Raw genomic sequence first — 22930 nt, 5'->3', positions numbered from 1 at the left:
AAAAAAAAAAAAAAAAAAAAAAAAAGAAAGAAAGAAAAAAGAAAGAAAGAAAATCTAAGTAGGATCGTACCTCATATAATCCTGACATAACTTTTCTCTTCTCATTTTTAGCCTCGAAGGTATTGACATATTCTCATATTATATTTGCCATAATATTTTTAATAAAACATGGTTTACAGGTGAAATCTTTCCTTTTAATGTTTAATACAATTAATTTTATACTAAGTGGTGAAGTTTGACCTTTTATTCAAGAATTATATTTTCTTTAATATTTTTAGTACTTATGCACAGTGTTTATGAGGCAACATGAGAAATAAAAGTAGAATATATGCTAGTATAGTTGATGACAGCTTCAAATGCTGTGGGCCCTGCTTTGGTGTGTCCCTTTGGGGAACATTGGAAGCTGAAAGCAAACGCAAAAAAGAGGGTTGAATACCATCAGGGACTCCAGTTCCATTGGTGCCCCAAACTTAGTGCAGCCCAGCTGCATCGGACTGCCTGTCTTGTGTGGATTTGATGGGTACATAGCGATTAGATTTGTTCCTGCTTACACAGGCTCCTGCACAGAGCAGACTCAAGTAAATCCATCTCTCAGGCTGCTTGACAGGTTTGCAACTCAATGCAGGAGCTATGTGCAAGTGGCCCTCGGTTGCACCATGGCTCATAGAAACGACATTGTTCTGCAAATGCTTCTCGAAGTAATTTCATAGTGTGTCGCTAAAACTTAATTGTTAGGTTATTCACGAAAAAAAAAAAAACAAACAAACCCCAAAACAACAACAACAATGAACCCCCCCCCCAAAAAAAAACCAAAACAAAACAAAAAAAAATAAAGCCAGAGATGCTTTTCTGGAATGACGCTTTTCGCTTTTCCCCCTCCAGCTAAATCTGTAAGTTTTATAGGAAAATTGAGCTAGAAAGGGCTTCCTTGAAGGCATAGTGAGAGCTCATTAGAGACGGATGGGAGCCAACATGGAGCCCACCCATGCTCGATGTAAAATGGAGATGTTCCTATAAGGACGGATCAGTAGCTGCTGCTCTGAACCTACCCGGGTCCCTCACAGTGGTCTTTGCCCTCCTGCATTCACCTCCCCCAAACAGGGAAGAATCAGTATTGGCCACACTAGGGGATCTCAGGTCCCCATCTCAGGCCTGGTCCACACAGGCTGGCCAGCCTGCGCTGGGCTGTCGTGGAATGCGTTCCCATATGTGTTTTGGATGATCACTTTAGAGCCTAAACTCTGGGTAATTTAAAAAGTATAATTAATGATTTCATATGATCTTTAAGACGAAGAGCTAATAACCAGATGAGCACATTTTTTTCTCTAATTAATGGTCTTTCTTCTGTCCGGTCTCTGAACAAATGATTACTATTGATATTATGAATCAATCAGAGAGTACTACAGAAGTAGTTTTTTTTTTGTTGTTGTTGTTGTTTTTGACTTTTATTTCAGGTCTTGAAGCTCTGTGAAATTGTAATAAACTCTCTGGCAAGGATAGCTAACAGTCTTTGCTACTTGTCATAGAAAAAAATGAAAAAGTCATGTTCAGAGGCTTCTCATACTTGGAAATTCGGTGAGCTTTCTTGTTTATTAGGCTCTGAAAAATGTGTAGATAGATGATGCCAAATATTAATTTATATGGCGCTCATCCTTTTCACACGTGTTGAGTCAGATTCCAGCACTCAAGGTGTCCTCCAGGTCCTCCGGATCCTCCCTGCTCATGAAACTTGACTGCTTGAACTATAAAGGCACAAATACACAATGTAAATGCTAATTTTGCTATTTTCCTTTAAAAACGTATTAATTATAACTAAAGAGGGTTAGAGAGTTTCTACAATTTAATATTTTGCTTCAAAATAGAAAAAAAATATTTTATTTATTGTTATCATGCACCAGGGCTCAGCACATGCCACTGCATTACAAGAGGTCAGGGGACAACTTGTGGAGTCATCTCTCTTCTCCTTTTATGTGGTTCGGGAACTGAGAACAAGTCCCTAGGGTTGCTCAGCAAGCGCTTTCTCCACTGAGGCATCTCACTTGGCCCCTGAAATTTTTTTTTTTTTTTGAATTAACATAGTCTTCCCAAAATATTGAAAAATGATATTACAGAGCTAAAAACATAGAATCTGAAAGATCGGAAACCATTTGAACAAAAACTGCTAAAAATGTTATGCTGGTGTGGCCTCTGCTCTTCTCATGCCTTTCTGCCACATGGACACCACCATGGTCCATTTTCAGTATCAAACTTGTCTAAAAACATTTGAGTGGATTCCTGAAGGTGTGCTTGGATTTGCCCCAACTAAATCAGGTCTCTGTGTGAATGCAGAGCACATTTGATTCCTTAAATGTTTTTATTTTAGAGAAAACAATTCTGAGTTATTTGCATGGAGGGTTGGGGATGCTCTTTTGAATTAGCCTATTCTGATTTTTTTGTTGTTGTTGTTTTTCTTTTGTTTTTTTCGAGACAGGGTTTCTATGTGTAGCTCTGGCTGTCTCTTTATTCTTGTGTGCTGACAGTTCATTCTCTAGGCAACAGTGTCAAATGATGTACAAACTATGTCTCTGTCATGCCATTTTTAGTATGGTAGAAATGAGCACCTTGAAATCTGTCGTTGTGTTCACATCCATTTACTTTTGTGCGTAAGTATGTGCATGCAAAAGAGACCTGGCTACCATGGCGTTCATATGGAGGCGGGAGGACAATCTGTGATGTTCACGTGGAGGCCATGGACAGTCTGAGTGTGTGTGCTATGCGGATGAACATGACTTCTCCTCTCAGCAAGTCCCCGATGACCTATTTTAAAGGCTTACCTTTAAGTTTTCCAAATACCCTTGCAGACATTTCCTATGGATTTGTGCATATGTGTTTGTATTTGCCTCTTCTATATAAGTGGGATTATAGTAGAATTTTGTGTGTGTGTGTCTTCAGTTTTTAATTTAGTCTCCAGGTTGGAGATTTCTGTGAGCATGGAGCTGTGAGCATGGAGCTGTGAGCATGGAGCTGGGAACATGGAGCTGGGAGCATGGATCTCCATAGTTCTTTGTAAAAGCTGTCTTGAGTGATGTCTAAGTTGACTTGCATATCATAAAGAACGTAGTCACACATGCCTTTGTTCAGATATCTTTGAATAAGTATTTGTGTCTGCAGGATGCTCTCTAGTAGGAGAAAGCCATGGGCCAATGAATGAGTCTAGAATATATCCATTTACAGTTCAGACAGCTACTTCTATTAATTTTTCAAATAAGTGTTGCAAAATACTATCAATTTCTATTTACAATTAATAGACAAGGTCGGGAACTGTATCTTAAAGATGATGGGTAGTTTGTTAGTGGTCAGAGCAGTGGTCAAGCGCAGAGAGAACTGCTTCCCACTCCCTTTTCCGATGTTTCAATTAGCTATGTGTTCTGGTAGAGGTCACATAACTTTCTGTCTCCTTGGCTCCCTTAACATGCTACATTTCAATGCTAACATGCAGTTGCCACACAGCCTTGGATTCCAAGTTTGCAACACAATTTAACCTGATTAGCATGCAATTTATAAAGACAGCATCTCTAAACACTGCTAGTGAAATCTGTATGTCTTAGTTTCTTTAGTATGGCATGGACCTCAGGAAAGCTAAGGCCTCTAAGACATGCTCAGGTCCCGCAGCTAAGGAATGACATGCTCAGGTCCCGCTGCCTGGGACACTTTGCTGACAGTGCCGCTTGGACTCGGAGGCCAGATTCGGGCTGGATGTCTGAGACCTGGAGTGGTCCACAGATCCACAGGAAAGCACTCTGGGTGCTGTGTGACCGTCTAATGAGTTTCCTAGTATTTCAGGTAGAGAGTCCTCCGACATGCATTCTGGGGGTGCCATGTGACCAGGCTAGCCTTACAAAGCCGCCAGGTAAGCATCTATGGAGTGCTACCCACCCCTTGAATCAGCATTCAAGGACGGAGATTGTCCATCATAGTTTCATCTCACACACTCGTGTCCAAACAGCATTCAGCCAGTGATGCAACACTTGCTTTTACCAACATTAGTATCACCAGTGTGACCAACATTGCTGTCACCAGTGTCACAAGATGCAGGGTGCCTTGAGATGGCAGAGAGAAAAATCAGCTGCCCAGAGAACAGTGTTCCGGCTCTTGCTGGAAATGTGAGATCATCCAGGATTGCTTTTTTTTTTTGGCATGCTCCTTTGAAAGGAGAAAACAATGAAAGGTATTCAAGCCAGAATTCTGAGGTCCAGAGGGATACTGCTGAGTAATGGAGGACTGAATGGAAGCTGTCACCAGGGTCATTGGCTCTTCTCCCCTTCTCCCTCCTAAACAGTCTCTCTCTCTCTCTCTCTCTCTCTCTCTCTCTCTCTCTCTCTCTCTCTCTCTCTCTCTCCTTTTGGAAAACAGGGTAACATTTAAGTTTTAGATTTTTAAATAAATTAACATGGTAATCAAAGTACGGCCTGAATTTGGAGAGTAAGTGTTTTTCCAGTTTGGGGGGAGGAGGTGCAAGATTATCCCCAAAGGAGCCGAGAACACATACTCAGTGAGCCACCAAAGGGTTTAGCTTCTGCTCACGGATAGCAAGCAGTGCAGTCCAGGCTACCCGTCCATGATCTTTGTCACAGCAATCAGAAAGTCCAATTTTTCGAGAGAATTGTCCTCAGTGCAACATCCTCCGGGACTCTTACATTGATATGTACACAACCTGTCAAGATCATAGTCTTAAAAATATTTTAATTAAGACTTCAGATCCATGGCATTAAACTGTGATTAACACAGGACCATTTTTATTAGCTGAAGTTTTAGAATCAAAGCCCTTGGAAGCGTGCGTTTAAAAAGTAGTTCGGGTGACTTGGGTGTTTATGTCTTCTAGACACTCCTGCAGTCTGGATTGCAAATACTGTTTCCCTCAAAGCCACATTGACCTAAAAAATACTGTGGTCTTCTACTGCATAATATTAACAGTGACTTGGCTTTTTCCCTGTTGGTTCAGAATTCCTATTCCAGGAGTGACTCAGGAATTGTGCTAGGATTCTTTCCAACTGTATGGAGAATGCTATTAAAGAGCTCTGATGAGAACATTCTCTTACGCTTTGAGCTGGTTAGATTAAACTTAGGCTCTTTAGGTTGATCTGTTGCCTGTGTAGTATTCTATTCCGATTTGGACATAGTTTCAGAATGCTAGCTTGTTTTCTTTGAGATTATTTCATGTTTAGTCTGTCTGCACATGCTATTTAGCTGATGTCATCTAAATTCTCAACATGCATCCTGTATTGTGACCTTTTATTGACCTTTTATTGCTATTTGGGTTGCAATATGTGTTTGTTTCTTACACCAACAACCATTTGAAATTGTGAAAGATTTCATGTTTGTCAGTTTTTTTTTGCTCCATACCACATGACCAGGTCCCAGACATGGACGTGAAGGGAGTTTCAATAACCTTATTTTCTGCAACTTAAACCTTTCTAGTTCAGTGGTATCTCTGGCTTTCCCCTACAGCCTATTCATGAGATAGAGCAACCCATACTTACAGATACTTTGAAAAACTTCTGAAAAAGTTTTTCTCTTTATTGCTAGATGGCTCACACAGTGAATTTTGGGTTCAGCAATCTAATTTGTGCAGCGAAGCACTAAGTTTGAGGTCTGTTATCGTATTCTATGAAGTGTTTGCTTCCCAGCCTGTTATTTGACCAGTGTAGAAACATGAAGTTCTCTTACAGCTGATTCACTTCACTACAACTTTCAAGACAACCAGAACACACTTTTTAGGACATTGGTCACAAATCGGACACTTGGGAGGCTGAAGAGTTTAAACAAACACAAAGGTGAAGAAGACTGTGGGCACACGGGAAGCAAACACCTGTGCCAAGGACAGAAAGGGGTGGAAACACTGTGCTATTATTCTTTTTGCCATTTTTACGGCATCTACAGCCTCCTGGTTCTTCTGCAATCGCTGATACATGACTTGCTTCTACATTCTCTCCTGTAAAGACATCGCTCCTCTATTGTAAAGTGTGGACCTGGGATGATATAGAGTAGATATATGGAAAAGCCAATTGTCTTTGTTACTCTCACCAGTGAACTTTCCTAGACCCCTGCCATAGCAGTGGAGCCTGGGATTTGGCTCGCCCATGCCCTCGGGATGCTCAGAGTAACTCTGATGGCTTGCCCATGCCAGCAGGATGCTCAGAGTAATTCTGATGGCTTGCCATGCCCACAGGATGCTCAGAGTAACTCTGATGGCTCGCCCATGCCAGCAGGATGCTCAGAACAACCTTCACTTTCTGCAGGACACTTTTTTGTTTTCTTCTGGTTTTGGATTCTTGCTTTCTCTTATCACTGAAGTTGCTCGCCAGGAACACCTCCAGGAGTTTTCCAATGGATATAGAAATTATAGACAATATAATTTTTAAAGCCCGAGGATAAATGAGATACAGGAGCTGATGTATCTGAGCTCCTTTCTTTCTAATACAGAAGAGAGTCAAGTCAACACAGAAATGTGCTGGTTATGAGACTAATTCTGTATTTATTATACCATTACGGCTTGGTACCTATGGACTGTTTTGCTATGTTAACTCTCTCTCTCTCTCTCTCTCTCTCTCTCTCTCTCTGTGTGTGTGTGTGTGTGTGTGTGTGTATACATACAAATGTACACAGATTGTATACAGAAAGTTTTGAATTCTCCAATTGACTTTTTCCAGCTGCTCTTCTTGGGACTGGACATCTTAAAATGCCTCCAGCAATTCCTGTTTTTGTTTTTTGGGTTTTTTCTTGGTGGTGGTAGTCCTTTTATTTGTTTGTCTTGTTTTGTTTTGTTCAATATCTTTAGCCCCTAAAAATATCCTACCCTGGGTGCCTGAGATCTGAAGGCAAAAGAACAGAAGAGATTTTAAAACCAATTGATTTCTTAAAAAAAGAAAAGATTTATTTATTTAATATTTGTAAGTACACTGTAGCTGTCTTCAGACACTCCAGAAAAGGGTGTCAGATCTCATTATGGATGGTTGTGAGCCACCATGTGATTGCTGGGATTTGAACTCAGGACCTTCAGAAGAGCAGTCAAGGCTCTTAACTGCTGAGCCATCTCTCCAACCCCCAGTTGATTTCTATATGAGAAATCATCATGATTAATCTTAAAGTTCATATAGGCAGAAAAGTAGAGGCTCACAGGCAACCACTGGACTGAGCACAGAGACTCCAATGGAGGAGTTAGAGAAAGGACTGAAGGAGCCGAAGGGGTTTGCAACCCCATAGGAAAAGCAACAATATCAACCAACCAGATCCCCCAGAGCTCCCAGGGACTAAACCACCAACCAAAGAGTGCACATGGAAGGAGCCATGGCTCCAGCTGCATATGTAGCCGAGGATGGCCGTATCTGGCATCAGTGGGAGGGGAGGCCCTTGGTCCTTTGGAGGCTCAATGCCCCAGTGTAGGAGGATGATAGGGCTGAAGTGGGTAGGTTGGTGGGGGAGCATCCTCATAGAAGCAGAGGGAAGGGGGTGGGAAAAGAAGAGAGCACATGAGCTTTAAAATTGTTTGAAGAAGGTAGAAGATGTAGTTGGTGCTTAATTAATGATTATAGAAAAGATATGGAATATTACATACTTCAGAGAATTGAATCATTTGGACATCTAGAAACACACACACACACACACACACACACACACACACACACAAATAAATAAGCTCATGCTTTTTTGTTTTGTTTTGTTTTAAATCATAGCCCACTGCTTTTCAGTGAACTCTTCCTAGAAATCTTGCTTATCCTCTTTTGATGACCAGGGACTGGCTGGTGCATGCTGGGATCACACTGGAAAGCCATAGCACAAGATGGAAACCTAGGCTGGCTCCAGAATCCATGCCTTGTCTACTTTCAGCCAGCTTGAGAGGTTTGATATAAAATGCAAAGAGAGGAGCCAAAATAGAATTGGTTTGGGTTGTTTGGGTAAAGTCTGTGGTTTCCTTGGAGATATGCATTTTGGGTTATTATATTAGAGAAGAATTCTGAGCTTAGCAAACAATGGTATTTTAACACAATGAGTACTTTCTTTGTATTCTCTGTTTTTCATATTGTTATACAACACGTATATAACAACCATCACCACCACCACCACCACCACCACCACCAACAACAACAACAAACGTAGCATCTTGTGTTCTAAATTTACAACCCACCTCTAGTCTTGTCTTGCCAAGGAAATCACTTTCAAGCATTTTTGGCTGTTTTCTTATATTGATTCTTTTCATAACACTAAGTGATGTCCTGGTAAAGTGTTGCATCTGAACTTGACCCTGTTTCAGTGGTAAAATGTGTATAAATAGCAAACAGATAAAAATCCAGCTTCTTGTGCAAGTGCCTTTCTGATGAGAGACACACAACTCTGGGTAACTGGAGACAGGGGCAGGTGTTAAGAAGAGAGTGAGCCCCAGTTAAGTGAGGAGGAGTGGTAGGGGAGGTCAGAGGTCAAAGGTGCTGAGAGGAAATCATGCTGATTGGTTTGTCCCTCTTGAAGGCTAAGATCTCCTTCCTGTTGCGTTCTCTCAAATGTCTTAAGGCTTTTGAGTGGCAAGTTGTGTTCATCAGTGAGGGTGTGGGTGGACTGTGGTAGCCCCTCATCTCCTTTCCTCCAAGAAAGGAGGCGATCTGGACTTGGGAAGCACAGGCAGGGTTAGCCTGACATCAGGTAGGTGTCTTTTCCCAGGGCTGACAGATTAAAGCAGACTGAGTCAGCTGTACTCTCCAATCCACAGGAAGCGTAAGGAAGGATTTAGTCCCAGGTTCGTGCTCAGTAAAAGCAGCATAATAGACTGGAATGTGCAGGTTTCAAAGATAAGTGTAACTTCCCAGGGAGAAAATTTGCCTCAATGGATGGGTTTTGGAAAGAAAATGGAGGGGACTGTGCACAGATAACATTTTTGTGAATGACAAGATTATACGCAATTTCCTGATAACCAAATGCTAAGCTCATTTCTCTTAAACACACTTAAGCCGAAGGGAGCAGATGCCAGCGCATGGGTGTGGGACTTCTGCTTAGCACAATGTTCCCGGTCTTCCTTCCTTTCTTCTAGCACACAGCAAACAATACTTGATGCCATACTGCAGCAGAAAGACTGAGTTTTCTAATCGATTGCCTCAGGACCTGCCCGGCTTCGCGGGAGCCGAGATCGTCGGTGTCTGAGGGTCGTGATGTTGGGTTTACCCTATGTCGTCCACATTGTGCCTGTTGACCCAGAAGAGTTACTGTTAACCTTCCTCTTCACTGTAGAGAGTGCTGCCTCCTTCATCCAGTCCCTTCATGGCACAAGGTGGTTGGAGAGTCCTGAGAGCCTTCTGTGGGGAGGTGGTGGCATCTGTTTAGGAAAGGATCCTGTTAGGCGATGAGCTAATTCTATTGCTTCTTCAAAAAAAAAAAAAAAAAAAAAAAAAAAAAAAGGGCAGGCCAGAGGAAGGTATTTTTTTTTCCCATAAGTTCCTTGTGCATACTAAAATTTCTCTCCTAGAACATCCTTACATTTCCATAATTATCTATCTTGAGATTTTGATGTTAACTAACTTAGCCACTCCTTGCTGTTGTCTCTTCCCCTGTGTGTATAATGATACATTCTTTGCTCTCGGCTCTTTCTTTGTCCTAAACCACCATGTCCGTTCTGTACTAGGTAGACACTTTAGTCGTAGCCCTTTTCTTAGCACCATTAGTGAGTGGAGAGCATATTGGATTTTCATCTTAATGGGATGTGGATATGGAAGAAAGATATATGTGGATGCCAATTTCTACATCTTGAGGTAAAAGCTTTTACTCCAATTTCCTATTGACCCAGTTGGAATTGGAAAAATAGGCCCTGAACTACGATTTCCCTATCATGGCTCGAGTAGCTTCTTTTCTTGTTGTTCTGTCCAAATACCGGAAAACACAACGTAAGATGTGAGTGCTTGTCATGCCCTATGCTTTGAGGATGTCTCCATCATGGTGCAGAAGGCTGAGGTGGTCAGTCACATTCTGTGTGCAGCCAGGAACCAGAGCGAGATGAATACTTGGCTCACTCTTTCTTCATCTTCAGTTCAAGACACCAGCCTGTGAAACAGTGCTTCCTACATTCACAGCGAGTCTTCCCTCTGCAGGTAAACCCTTCTGGAAGCACCCCTAAGGCATATCCAGGGGTCTGTTTCCACGGTGAGGCTAACTCCAGTGAAGTTGACAGTTAAAGCCAACCACAGCAACAGAGTCTTGCATGATTAGTAGGAATTTGCCTTTAAATATCAGGCCGCTATGTGAAACTAAGCTTGCTTGGAGATCTTGTCTGATTTTGCTGTGTGGCTATGAGGTCGTCCTGCCTGTCAAAGCTCAAGTTTCTAGGTTACGCCCATTGTGGGTTTTGCCAGAAGCCACGTCTCTGTCAGCTGTGCATCATACCTTCCACGCGGCTCAGTGTCCATTCTGCCCCTAAGCCTTGGGTGAATGGCAGGTTGAGACAAGACCTAACCTAACTTGTTAGCTCTCCCTCCCTTCCCCACCTTTATCTCACCCCCAACTCCACTCCTACCCTCACTGGTACCCCACCACCACCACCACACACACTTTTAAGGTAGATTCCAAGTGAGACATTTTAAAAATCAATACTGTGTTTACCATGACATGTTCTGAGGCAGAAGCCCCAAATAGACTTCATCAAGCAGATTAGCAGTGACATTTTATAACCAATACTTTCCAGTGTCTCTGAAATTAGGAGTGAGTGGGAGAAGGGGGAGTACCTTAGAAAACTGTCATTTAAATGGCAAGCCTTTGTCTGTTAATAAGCTGCTTCCTTCCAGGCTAAGGAGCTTCCCGGGGAAAGAAGTGGCCTGTGACGCAGCAGCTCCATCAGAGTTCATCCTTTGCCTCTGGACTTAGAGAACAGACTCCACACAAACCAAGGTTGCTAGTAAATGAGTTAATTGTGTTATCTAGACTTGGAATTTACCCCCATCTCCCCCGGGGAAAACCCAGTCTTTAAAGTGACAGTGCCACCATAGGCAGAGAGCCATCAGCACATCCAGAGTTCTGTGGGGCCAGAGCAGGACAGCTCTTGTTTCTGATCTTGGAATCCAGTTCCTGGGAAGTTTACTTTGTCGGTCTCTTCTGGGATAGATATTAGAGGCTATCCCTTTTTACTAGCTCCCTAAGCCAAATTAATACCTCGATTTTTATAGTTCCTTTCCTGAATCAAAGTTACTGAAGGATCATGTAATTCAGTGATGTCTTTTTTTAAAAAATGATTCATTTATTTATTATTTAATGTATATGAGTACACTGTAGCTGTACAGATGGTTGTGAGTCTTCATGTGGTTGCTGGGAATTGTATTTCTTTTTTAAAAAATTTATTTATTATATCTATGTACACTGTAGCTGTCTTCAGACACCCCAGAAGAGGGGGGATCAGATCTCATTACAGATGATTGTGAGCCACCATGTGGTTGCTGGGATTTGAACTCAGGATCTTCAGAAGAGCAGTCAGTTCTCTTAACCTCTGAGCCATCTCTCCAGCCCGGGAGTTGTATTTCTAGGACCTCTGTTCGCTCCAGCTAACCCCCACTCACTCAGTCCCTGCTCTCTCCGGCCCAAAGATTTATTTATTATTATACATAAGTACAGTGTGGCTGTCTTCAGATGCACCAGAATAGGGCGTCAAATCTCATTACGGGTGGTTGTGAGCCACCATGTGGTTGGTGGGATTTGAACTCAGGACCTTTGGAAGAGCAGTCAGTGCTCTTACCCGCTGAACCATCTCTCCAGACCCAGTGATGTCTTTTGCAGATAGACAGAAGGAAAAAAAAATGATGCCTCTGAGAGGGAGGGAGGCTGACTTTTTAAATCTATAAAATCCCTTTTAAAATATGTTAGCTTAGAGAGCTTCCCTTGCCTGTAATCCTAGCATCCAGGGGGCTAAGCAAGAGGTTCGTGAGTTTGAAGCCAGCCTGGGCCACATAGCAAGATCCTGTCTCCAAACAAACACAAAGCAATAGGATTGGGTTTTGGGGAGACAGTTACATGTTGAGGTTTACATAAGCATGCAGGATGTCTTAGAAGACTTCAGAGGACATGTTCTGACCCACATTCCTTTAGGTGGAGGGCATGAGTTGGCTGGAGTCTTAACCCTGCCTCTCACTGGTACGACTTAGCTGAGACCTTGAGCTTTGGACTTCCCCTGTGCATGCAGGGGTAACGACACCCAGCTTTGCCATTCACAGAGTTCTAGTAACATTAAGTAAGAAAACATTTGAAAAATTCTCTGGATAGTTCTGAGGTAGTATTGAATATGAGGGCATAGTTGTACTGTGTATGTATATGGTAAAACCCAATAGCTGAAAGTGGCCAATTCTGTCTTATGTAAACCACTGCTTAATACAGCCTTCCGCCATTCAGTTTAAGCCAGATACTTTTCAGTAGTTATAGTACACAAATGTTTGTAAGAAATTGATTCTCTTCAATTCTAATTATTTCCATCATTGATCATTTGATCTCAGAAGCATAGCTTGGGAACTATTGATCCGTAATGTTCTGATATGTAGAAGCATTGAATTCTCTAATCATATAATTTCAGTATGAACTCCTTAATGCCTTTAACATAGTAGTGTCTTTTTTCCCATATGCATTCATATTTGATTCTAAGGAGATTTCTAAACTTCAGTCATGTACCTAGATTCCTGCTTCCTTTTGGTTTAACAATTCCCACGTTGAACTTGAGCTATAGCTTGTATTATCTATTGAGAAATCATTCACCCTGATGTATCTGCTCTGTCCAGTTCAGCAAATGCGCGATGAGTCTCTTCAAGCTTGCATGTAATTTAGTTAATTTCAGACCATTTTATCCACTTGGATTCTCACAGCGTCCTCCTACATTCTTACTAAGAATAAACATAGGCAAATATCGCAACTTGAGTCATGAGGTCTGTGTCTCATTAGGGGCCCTTACATCTGAAGGAAACCTCAGGGTGAATCCATGCCTACAAGCCTGCCCCCAAAGCCTATTAAGCCAGAAAAAAAAAGAAAGCCACTTTAGTGTCTGAGTTTCAAATTGCAAGGCAGGCAACATTCTGCCAGAGTCTATGCAGAGCTCTTACAGCACACTGCTGAGACCGGCTGGCTCTTGTAATGTCACTACTCTGGTCCTTGCAGATCCTCACAATCTTTCCCACTCCATGGCCTATGCATTATGGAAATGGAAACGAAAGAGCTTCGTGGTGATGGGCTGTTTCGTGTCTCAGCGTAGTTGGTCTTACTAAACAGCCGCTGAGAAAACGTCCATTGATGGAGATAAGACTACATCTGTGTCTGTCCTTGAAATTTAGGCTCTTTGAAGTTAAACAAAATATCAAGTCATTGTCAAATTGGATCAAGGGAAAGAAAAAGCAACCTCTAGGTACGAGTATATCGAGAAATGGCGAACTGAAGAGTAAAGAAGTCGTCCGATGGCCAGAACAGCTTCCTTTAGCATCTGTTAAGTGTATCTTATTTCCAGAGCTACTACCTGTAGAGTAATGAATCTAATAGTTTGTTTAAGAGCAAAGATAATGAGCCAAGTGCTCGCTCAGAACTAATGAAGTTAGCAGTTGGCTAGAAGGTGGCTTTATTTATTTATTTTTCCATACTTAAAACATCCCAAATTATGGATGCAGAACAGACCGGAGTCAAGGAAGGATGGGAAGGATCCTTAGCAGATAGTGTCCTGTCACCTGTAAACTGCAACCAATACTTGTTATTGTCTGTACCCACCAAGGGTTTGGGGTGCAAATCTTTTTCTGACCGCATTGGAAGGTTGTTTGGAAGGTTAAGTTTTATTTCTCTGTAGATAATGTGGGCACATGGTATGAGTTAAAAATTAACACAAAGAAATTACTTGAGGTTCATTGTGAATACGATCAAAGTCCCACTGTAATCTCCTGTGGGGGATGCGCTGTGGCACTCTGGAAACGTTAGTGAATTTGGAATCGAAGCAGCTGATTCCAGTACTTGCTGACTGAGCAATCCAAACAAAGTTACGTGTTTGCTGGGCTTCGGCTTCCTATGGATTTGTTTGTTTTGTTTTATTTATTTATTTATTTATTTATTTATTTATTTATTTATTTATTTTGGTTTTTGTTTTTTGCTTTTTAAAACAAGTTTATTGAACCAACATTTTAAAAGTACACAAAGAAAATGTGTGCTGGAGAACAAACTGCCTTGAGAAGTCTTTGCAGCAGAGTGAGGGCTCTCAGGATTGGACCTTGCACGATAAGTCTTTCCCATACTGGGCCAGTAGAGGATTTTTTTGACCCTAGATCCTCAAACCAGCCCTGTTGAAGTGTGTGCGTAGTGGAGACTTTGCTCAGTCTTGATGCTAACTGCCTAGTAATCAACAGTAATCCTGCTGGGTCTTTCCATTCCGAGGGGGTCTTGTGCCAACAGGATGCAGTTGTAAGCTACAGGTGCCTCTGTGGGCATGCAGAGGGATTGGACCAGGATGAGGTTGAGGACCAGAATCCAGGCTTTTGTTCTCAGTCAGATGTTCCCTCAACACCTACCTTAATTTAAGACTCCACCACAATATAAGTCAACTCAGCTACTCTATTCAAATTCTTAACAAAGAGAGCGACTGTAGCGAGCACTAGAGTATTTGTTTAGCATGTAAGAATTCCCAGGGCGAATCCTCTGCATAGGATAAATCTCTGTAGAGAGAAGTGTGCCACTTTTGATTTTAAAGTGGTGTAAACATTTACTGTAGGAATTTTTCTAGTTTAGGAAGAGATCAAAGATTGAAATGTAAGGGATGTGTATAATGTGTGTTTGATCTTTCATCCTAGTTTTTAAGCAGAGAGCTCTTAAAGCCTTTGGAATTCCCTGAGTTCCAGCAGTGCCTTTGGGTCCTGAGCTCGGTTATGCTAAGGAGCAGACAAGGTCAGGAGGGAGCCTAGATGGATCCAGAGTGGGGGTTGAACATCAGAAATACCTAATATTCCTTTCCCTGTTACTCCCACCCCAGACCTCCAGAGGTGAGCAAGAAGTTGGCTATTTAATTATGATAACTCTTTGACAGTGCAGGTAAAAGATCTTTTAGGCTTGGAGAACATACTGATGTCTTAAATTGTATCAGTGATAATAAGTCGTTAGTAGTCAGTAATGGGGTCTCTTTAGTGCTAAGGCTCAGACTACATGAATTTGTAGCTAGCTGACAAATCAGAAATCCAGATTGCCTCGTCATTTCCTCCAGCCTCTGAAATTTGCAGAGCTCAACCCTAATCCTGTGGGTGGGCGTCAATTTTGCCATTCAAAGTAATTCAATTATTTGATGCCCACTGGAGATGTGGAGAACTGCTTGGTGTCAGAAAAGACACCATGTATTTTTGTCATCAGAGAGAATCAGATGGACGAGTGTCAACCAGAGATGGACTGCAGTTCTCCTTTCAATGGGCGGGGCTAGAATCCATACAAGAACCAGGAGATGCTGCCTTTGTTGAAAGGAGCCTGCATACAGGGCTTGCCAGCCAGGTCCTGATTGTCACACTGGGATTTGAACACTTCTAAAGCTGAACTTACAGAAAGATGCTGCCAGCTTTTTTTGACTTTTAAGTTTCTCTTAGCACAGAGGAAACTTCTAGCAAAGGCAGCAATAGTGAATTTATAAAAAACATATGTACATATCAAATAAGGACACATTTGAGGTTTTGTTTGCTTTGGGTTTTGTTTCGTTATTTGGAGTTGTTCTGGCCTTGAGACAGTGGCTCACCAGGTAGTCCAGAACTTTTGATCCTCCTCCCTCAGCCGCCCAAATCAGCCCACTACCACATCTAACAACTGCTTCTTTTTGTTGATGTTGGTTTATAACCACACATATTAATATTTGGTAGTTAGCATGGAGATATAAAATACCTTATTCACTTTAACTTCATTGAATTTTCACAATGTTGCCAAAGTTAGTCTTCAGGGATTTCATGATTAAAAAAAAAATCTTAATCATGACTTCAAAAAACAATTTTAAAGGAGCAATAACTCTCAGACATTTCATGACCAGGTTATGTTAGCCTTCCTCAACAAAGCAGTTGGCTGTGTTAAACAATGACACTTTCAACTTTCTCTTTCTTCTTTTTTGTCTCTTTTGAGACAGGTTCTCAACATGTGGTCTTGGCTGGTCTAGACTTGCTGTGAATATGTTGCAATCCTCCGGTCTCTGTCTCCCTGCCACAAAATTATCAATTTTTAAAGAAATGAATAGAGCCTAGGATCTTTCTTATGTGAAGAATTATTGTCAATTCAACTGAAACAAATTCCCAGTTCAGTTCCCTAATGCTTCTTTTGCTTAAAGGATGCTTTTTTTTTTTTTTTCTTCACAGTAGGGCATCCAATCATTGTGGTTGTGAGGAACATTTTATCTTCTACAGCTTTTAATGATCAAGACTGAATGCCACTGAAACTGTATACCATTAGCATTGTGCTCCCACACCAAGGTTGGCCTGGTAGAAGAGGGCCAAATTATTTACAGCCTTAGTAAAGAGGGCTGTATACAAACAACCACACACAAAGCCTTACAAAGGGAGCCAAGCTTTTGGGGAAGGGAGGCAATGAAGGGATGGAGGATAAGATACAAGACTTAAAGCCAGCCTGCTGAGCAGGATCACCTGCCGAAAGGGTCGGGATTCTATCCTAGACAGGAAAGGCCTCTCCTCAAACAGACTCATGAGTCTAAGCCATATAGAAAGAGTTCTTGGCGCTGTGTAAATTCAAAACTAATTTGTTTTATCATTTCCTCTTGCTATGTTGCTCCCAAAGAGTTGGTTTTCTTTTACAGTTTCTATAAGGAGCGGGGGGGGGGGGTCGGTAGTTGTCTCCATGAACATCCAATGAATGATCCATCCTTCCTCAAGAGAAGCCCATTCGAGATGTTGCTAATACTTTTCTTCTTATCTTCAGCTCTCAGGAGACAACATATTTGCCTATATTTTTTACAAGGAGTCATAAGTTTTTTCAGTTAGTGTAAAAACAATAAGACTATGGAATTTCCATTTGGTCTCTGTCCTTGGGGTTTTGGGAGAGGAGAAGGAAAATGGGATCACCTTGATTGGCTTCAGAAGTTGGGGCTATGATTTCCAAAGCCTGCTGGGAAGTGCAGGAAGAGGGTGGAGGAAGGACTGTGTGTGCAGTTATAAATCCTCAGCTGTACTGTCAAAGCAGTTGGCATCCGGTAGCCAGAAAATTCCAGGTGTGACAAGGCCAGAGAAGAGGACAGAGATGGTCAACCTCCTGCCTCCACTGGCAGTGTTCCAGTAGACAATGCGGAGGGTGCCTGGAAACTGGAATCTCTCCCTTCTCCTCTGCTCCACCTTCTGCCAAATTATTTCACCAATACTATTATCTATCTGGCTCTTTGGACCCCTTCTTCGTGGCTCCAATTCCTCGACCCTGCCTCTGATCTCCCTTGTTCATAATATGAAGCAAAATTTCATATTGAATCAGGCTGTTGTAGGGACTACATGATAGGAGGTTTACGAAAACTCAGACAGCACCCAGTGTGCAGACGCTCAATACAGGAGAATTATTCTACTATCAACAATGGAACTCAAGGGTTTGAAAAACAAGAGAAGCACAATGAGCTTCAGATCAAGCAAGTAATGGCAAGCTTTCAACTTCCCTTTGATTCATCAGAATATGGTAATGGTTTGTTGTAATGAAGCCACATTAAGGTTAAATTCATAATCTTAATTATTTTTCCTTATCTGACCCAGTGGCTATTAACATTTGGCTTTAATTAAATGTCTTGGCTTTTTGAGAATATCGACTGTTGAGCAGATCAAAAGAGAAAGCACACAATTGATTCAGAACCAGAGTAAGAAATGAAGGTCATCTCACCCAGGTCGGCTCAGGTTATATGTAACTAGTAACAACGGTCGAGTTTCTAAAAGCTTTCTTCAAAGCAAACATGAAATAGACATTTAGCAGTAAAATGCCAGGAAAGAGCCCATGGTTCTGTCAATTAAAATGTGAAGATTAGGCACAGGGGAAACAAACAGAACTGGTTCAGCTGAGCTCATGTTAAGAGCTGGTCTACCTATATCCATCACCTTACAGAGAGGGCTTCTAGCCCAGGGGAGTAGTATGTGGTCCAGTGATGTGGGACTGCTGGAGCCTTGCAGATGTCCACACTCATGTGTTCCCATGCTTTCTGCAGTCTCTCATTTGGGATACCTGTCTCCATCATGCCTGTCAGCTTCTGTTTGCTTCTCATCCTACCGTCAACAGTTTAGCTTTCTATCTCAGCGGTGACTCTTTGGCCTACTTCAGTCCTTTCCACACTTCAGTCTGTAGGTACATGACTCTATTCACCTGCAAATACCCCGAGGGCAAAGAGTCAACCTTGTATTTGATCAAGTTATACTGAAGTAAGTAGACAGCTGTGGACCCCACCCAAAATGGGCACATGTGTTATTCCTATCTCTCCATTATATTCATAACTTTCAACACTCGAAAGTAAGTTGCTACATGACTATAAAATTTTAGTCACAATCTGTAAACAAGACTCATTTGCCTCATAGTACCATGACTTCCATTTTCAGGAGATGACTATTTCACACCGACTTAATCTTTATTTCTTTTATCCCTACCTCTCTCTCTGTCATCCATTTTCATCTAGACGACATTGCTATCTACTTGCTGGTAACAAGCCCTGTACTGGGCAATGTACATGTGTCTTTCTTATTTTCTCCATCTTGTTCTTATTAATAATCTTTGAGCCTGAATTGTTTCATTTGATAAATAGAAAGCTTCCATGAGGATTTAGGGGTTCTCAGCCCTCCTTGGGTTTTCAGTCCATAAAATAGAACCATCCAGTTCACAGCCTTTCGCTGTTATTTAAAATTTCCAGGAACTTCAGATTGTGAAACAAAAATAAAACTATACAAGCTACCCCCCTCCTCTCTTTCATTTTATAAGAAACATAACTAGTGGTTTATGAACCATGGCTAACTGGAAATCCAACCTTGTAGATGAGTAAGAAAAACTGGACTTGTTCTGATCCAAAGGGAACTGATGCCATGATTTAGAAGAAGCTGAATTGAAATCTTGGGTTTGTTTTCTGTCTCTTTATCTGCTGACGGTGGTGTCTGAGTCCTGAAATCTCTCCTCTTCAAGGCTTAGGTCTCTCAGTAAAACTGAAAAGACACTCTACTGTGTGTTTGGAGGCAGGGCCTTGTATAGCCAAGGCTGGTCTCAAACTTGCTTTGTAGCTGAAAATGGCCTTGAATGCTCTATCCTCCTACCTCCATGAGATCACAGGCCCATGTCTGGTTTTCTGTGGTACAGGGAATGGGAAACAGGCCTCATGCATGATAGGCAAGAATTTCTCCAGCCCTGGAAAGATAGTCTGTAAGTATCCAGTTACAGAATGCACAGCAAGAAACGGACATAGAATACATGCTCAGGCAATGTTAATTGTGCCTCCTAACTAAGCTTGACTGAAATGTTCTCCTATTTTTTTTTTAAAAAATATTTATTTATTTATTATATGTAAGTACACTGTAGCTGTCTTCAGACACTCCAGAAGAGGGCATCAGATTTCGTTACAGATGGTTGTGAGCCACCATCTGGTTGCTGGGATTTGAACTCAGGACCTTTGGAAGAGCAGTCGGCACTCTTAACCGCTGAGCCATCTCACCAACCCCATGTACTCCTATTTTTAAATGAGTATTTGACAAACATCTGTAACTTTATGTTTCTCTAAGCACTTATGGTGATCACTACCCAAGAAGGGCAAGTTTTAGCATCTATCTTCCAATTTTTGTCCAGAAATTCATAAAACCAACAAAACTTTCAAACCTGAGCACCTCGTTCTTTTACACCTGAGCTGGCAGTCTAGTGCCGGAGAGACAAAACTTCACAGATGCCGAGTGTATTCATCCTGACTCACAGCCCATGCCCTTGAATTACCCATGCTGTTAGAGTTTTGTAATAATGGTCCCACAGATGAGATTTTCTCTGAACTCGTCACTTAATTTTTATCTTGTAATTTCTGGGATGCAGGGGCAGTGGTTTTTAGCAGTGTCATCAAAAGGAGAGCCCGAATCATTTTAATTTAGCCATTCAAGTTCACAGGTTGTCTATGAAATTCAAACCCTGCGTTGTTAATATAATTGGTAAAATTGTGACACACACACACAAAAAGAGTCTGAAAATGAGAGTTGTATTTTCCAGAACATGAATAAATATATTGAGTATGACTTCCTGAGATATATAGCTGATCTAGATATACAAAGATGTCATGAGGTAGGAAGAGGGGTGGGTGATGTAGGGTCAAGGAACTAGAGTTAAGGACATCATGGTGGTCTGAGGTATACTGACCAGTAGATAGCTGCTTGGGCAGCTGGGCTCTCACCCTTCCAGTGATATATATTGAAAATTATGTGATTGCTTTCCAGTTAGATAACTTTATTTACCCTAAAATCATATGGAAGTACTTTTTTCCTTTGAATTAAAAAGACTAGATATGAAGAGTGTAGCATGACTATTCTGGGAATAACCAGCTTCTTTTGGTTATATTTGAGTCTTACTCCATGGAGGGAATACATGCATGGTGCTGTAAATCTTGCAAAAAGCATGTCGCTTACAGGCCACAGGTCCTGGTGGTGAGTAGATTACTAATGTTTGCTAAGAGGACATAGAACAGAATTGCCTCCTATGCATTTATGTTGATACCCTTAAACTAGCGCTGCTCGCAGCTGTGGTCAAAGAAACGTCCGTTTTTATTGGACAATGATTAAAGTAGAGATTGATAACCTCTTAAAATCCCAATGATAAGTGACTGCTGTGTGCTCAGCTTCCAATGGGACCTCCATGTTCGTGGTCCTCAACCTCCCTGATGGTGCAACCCTTTAATACAGTTCCTTATGCTGTGGTGACCCCACCCAACCATAAAATCATTTTTTTGTTCCTACTTCATAACTGTAAGTTTACGACTGTTGTGAGTTATAATCTAAATCTCTGTGTTTTTCCAATGGTTTTAGGCAACCCCTATGAAAAAGTTATTTGACCCCAAAGCGGTCATAACCCACCGGTCGAGAAACCCTGCTCTAGATCATCTCCTTGAGGGCCCAGAGAAGAAGGAGGAAGAGGAAGACTGTTATAATTACAGTTGGTCTGGAGACTGATTGGGAGGTAAGTATGCATGTGCAATTGGGATAGAGGTGATACGGTAATACGGTAATACGGTAAGACGGTAAGACGGTAAGACTGCTGACTTTTAAGTAATTACTCATTCCTTATACATTTTTCATATTTACCCTGTATAAAATTATTCAGTAGAACAAAATCCAGCATAAAATACATAATTTATCAAAATTCACCTCTTCTATTATTATATGGCACATGCATCCCCAGTGGTTCTTGGGGTAGCAGCAGGGACTCTCTAAATGGTTGGCAAAGGTCTATTAGTGATCTCGTGGGTCCAGTTGCTGCCTTTCTCTCTCAGCCTGTTTGGATTATTATTGTGGAAGAGATACAGCTGGTGTGCAAAATGTAACCGAGGCAATGCCTCCGGGGGTCAGTAGACCAAAGGGTAGCACTCCACGTGCAGAAAAGAGCATTATGCTGTGAAATATGAGTGTTCTGACAAAGTGAACACCTGCACTCTCGGCGTGATTACTGTGCACATTGGCTCTCCTACCTCCACCTTGTCAGCTGTGAGGTTCACATGCTTAATGCAACTAGGAAAATTAGTTTCCTCAAAGTATAAAAACCAAAAAAAAAAAATTTACAGTGACTACTTATATCTTTCAGTATATCTGCAAATCTTAAACTGGTGTGTCGTCAAGTTTCTATTTTGCATAAAATCTAGGGAAAAGAATTTTGTAACTTTCATGTACAGGCCTAAGAGGTAATGTGGAGGAATGGGCTACTGCTGGATTTAGAGTCTACTCAGTGGTTGGGAATACAAATATGAAACTGAATATTCTAAAACAAAGAATAAGAAGTTGACTTCAGAATCTAGATTCAGTGAAAGACTTCTTGAATAGAACTGTAGCTGACCAACAGTCAACAAGTGGTGTTTGTTTGCTTTTGTTTGTTTATTTAGGGTTTTTTTTTTTTTGAGACAGGGTTTCTCTGTGTAGTTCAGAGTGTCCTGGAACTCACTCTGTAGACCAGGCTGGCCTCGAACTCAGAATTCTGCCTGCCTCTGCCTCCCAAGTGCTTGGATCAAAGGCGTGTGTCACCACTGCCCAGCCAACAAGTGGTATTTGTAAGACTCAAAAAGCTTCTGTATCGCAGAGGAAGCCATCAGTCATGTGAGGAAGTAGCCTACAGACTGGGGGGAAAGAACGAAACATCACTGGCAGCCAGACATCTACAGAGAACGGTTTTCTAGAAAGTGCAAGGAATTTTAACAACAACAAAAAAAATCTCTAAACATCAAGAAAACAACTCAATTAAAAAGCAGATTATGGAACTGAACAGAGAGTTCTTGGGTAAAGACAAAAGGCTAAAAATACATTTTAAAGCAGCAATCATCTTTAGCCACCAGGGAAATGCAAAGTGAAACTAATTCGAGATCTCAAATTAACCCAGGTAGAATGACCAAGACAAAGAAGACACGAGACAGCAAATGCTGGTGAGGATGTGAGGAATGGGGACCCTAGCACACTGGTTGTGGGAATGCGAACTGGTGCAGCTACTGTGGAAGTCTAGAAACAAAGTCAGAATGTGATCCAGCTATAACACTCCTGGGCATGTACTCAGAGAACTCTGGTTTACACTACAGAGCCATATGTTCACCCATCTCGTAGTTGCCCTTTCACAATAGCTAAGGTATGACAACCTAAGATGTTCATCAACTGACGAATGGATAATGAAAATGTGATATCTACATACAATGAAATTTTATTCAGATCTATAAAAAAAATAGAGATTGGAAATTCTCACTTGAGATCATCACCATGTGCTAAAA

The sequence above is a fragment of the Mus pahari genome, chromosome 17, assembly GCF_900095145.1.
Source record: "Mus pahari chromosome 17, PAHARI_EIJ_v1.1, whole genome shotgun sequence".
NCBI lineage: Eukaryota > Metazoa > Chordata > Mammalia > Rodentia > Muridae > Mus > Mus pahari.
This window is presented reverse-complemented; position numbering follows the sequence as displayed.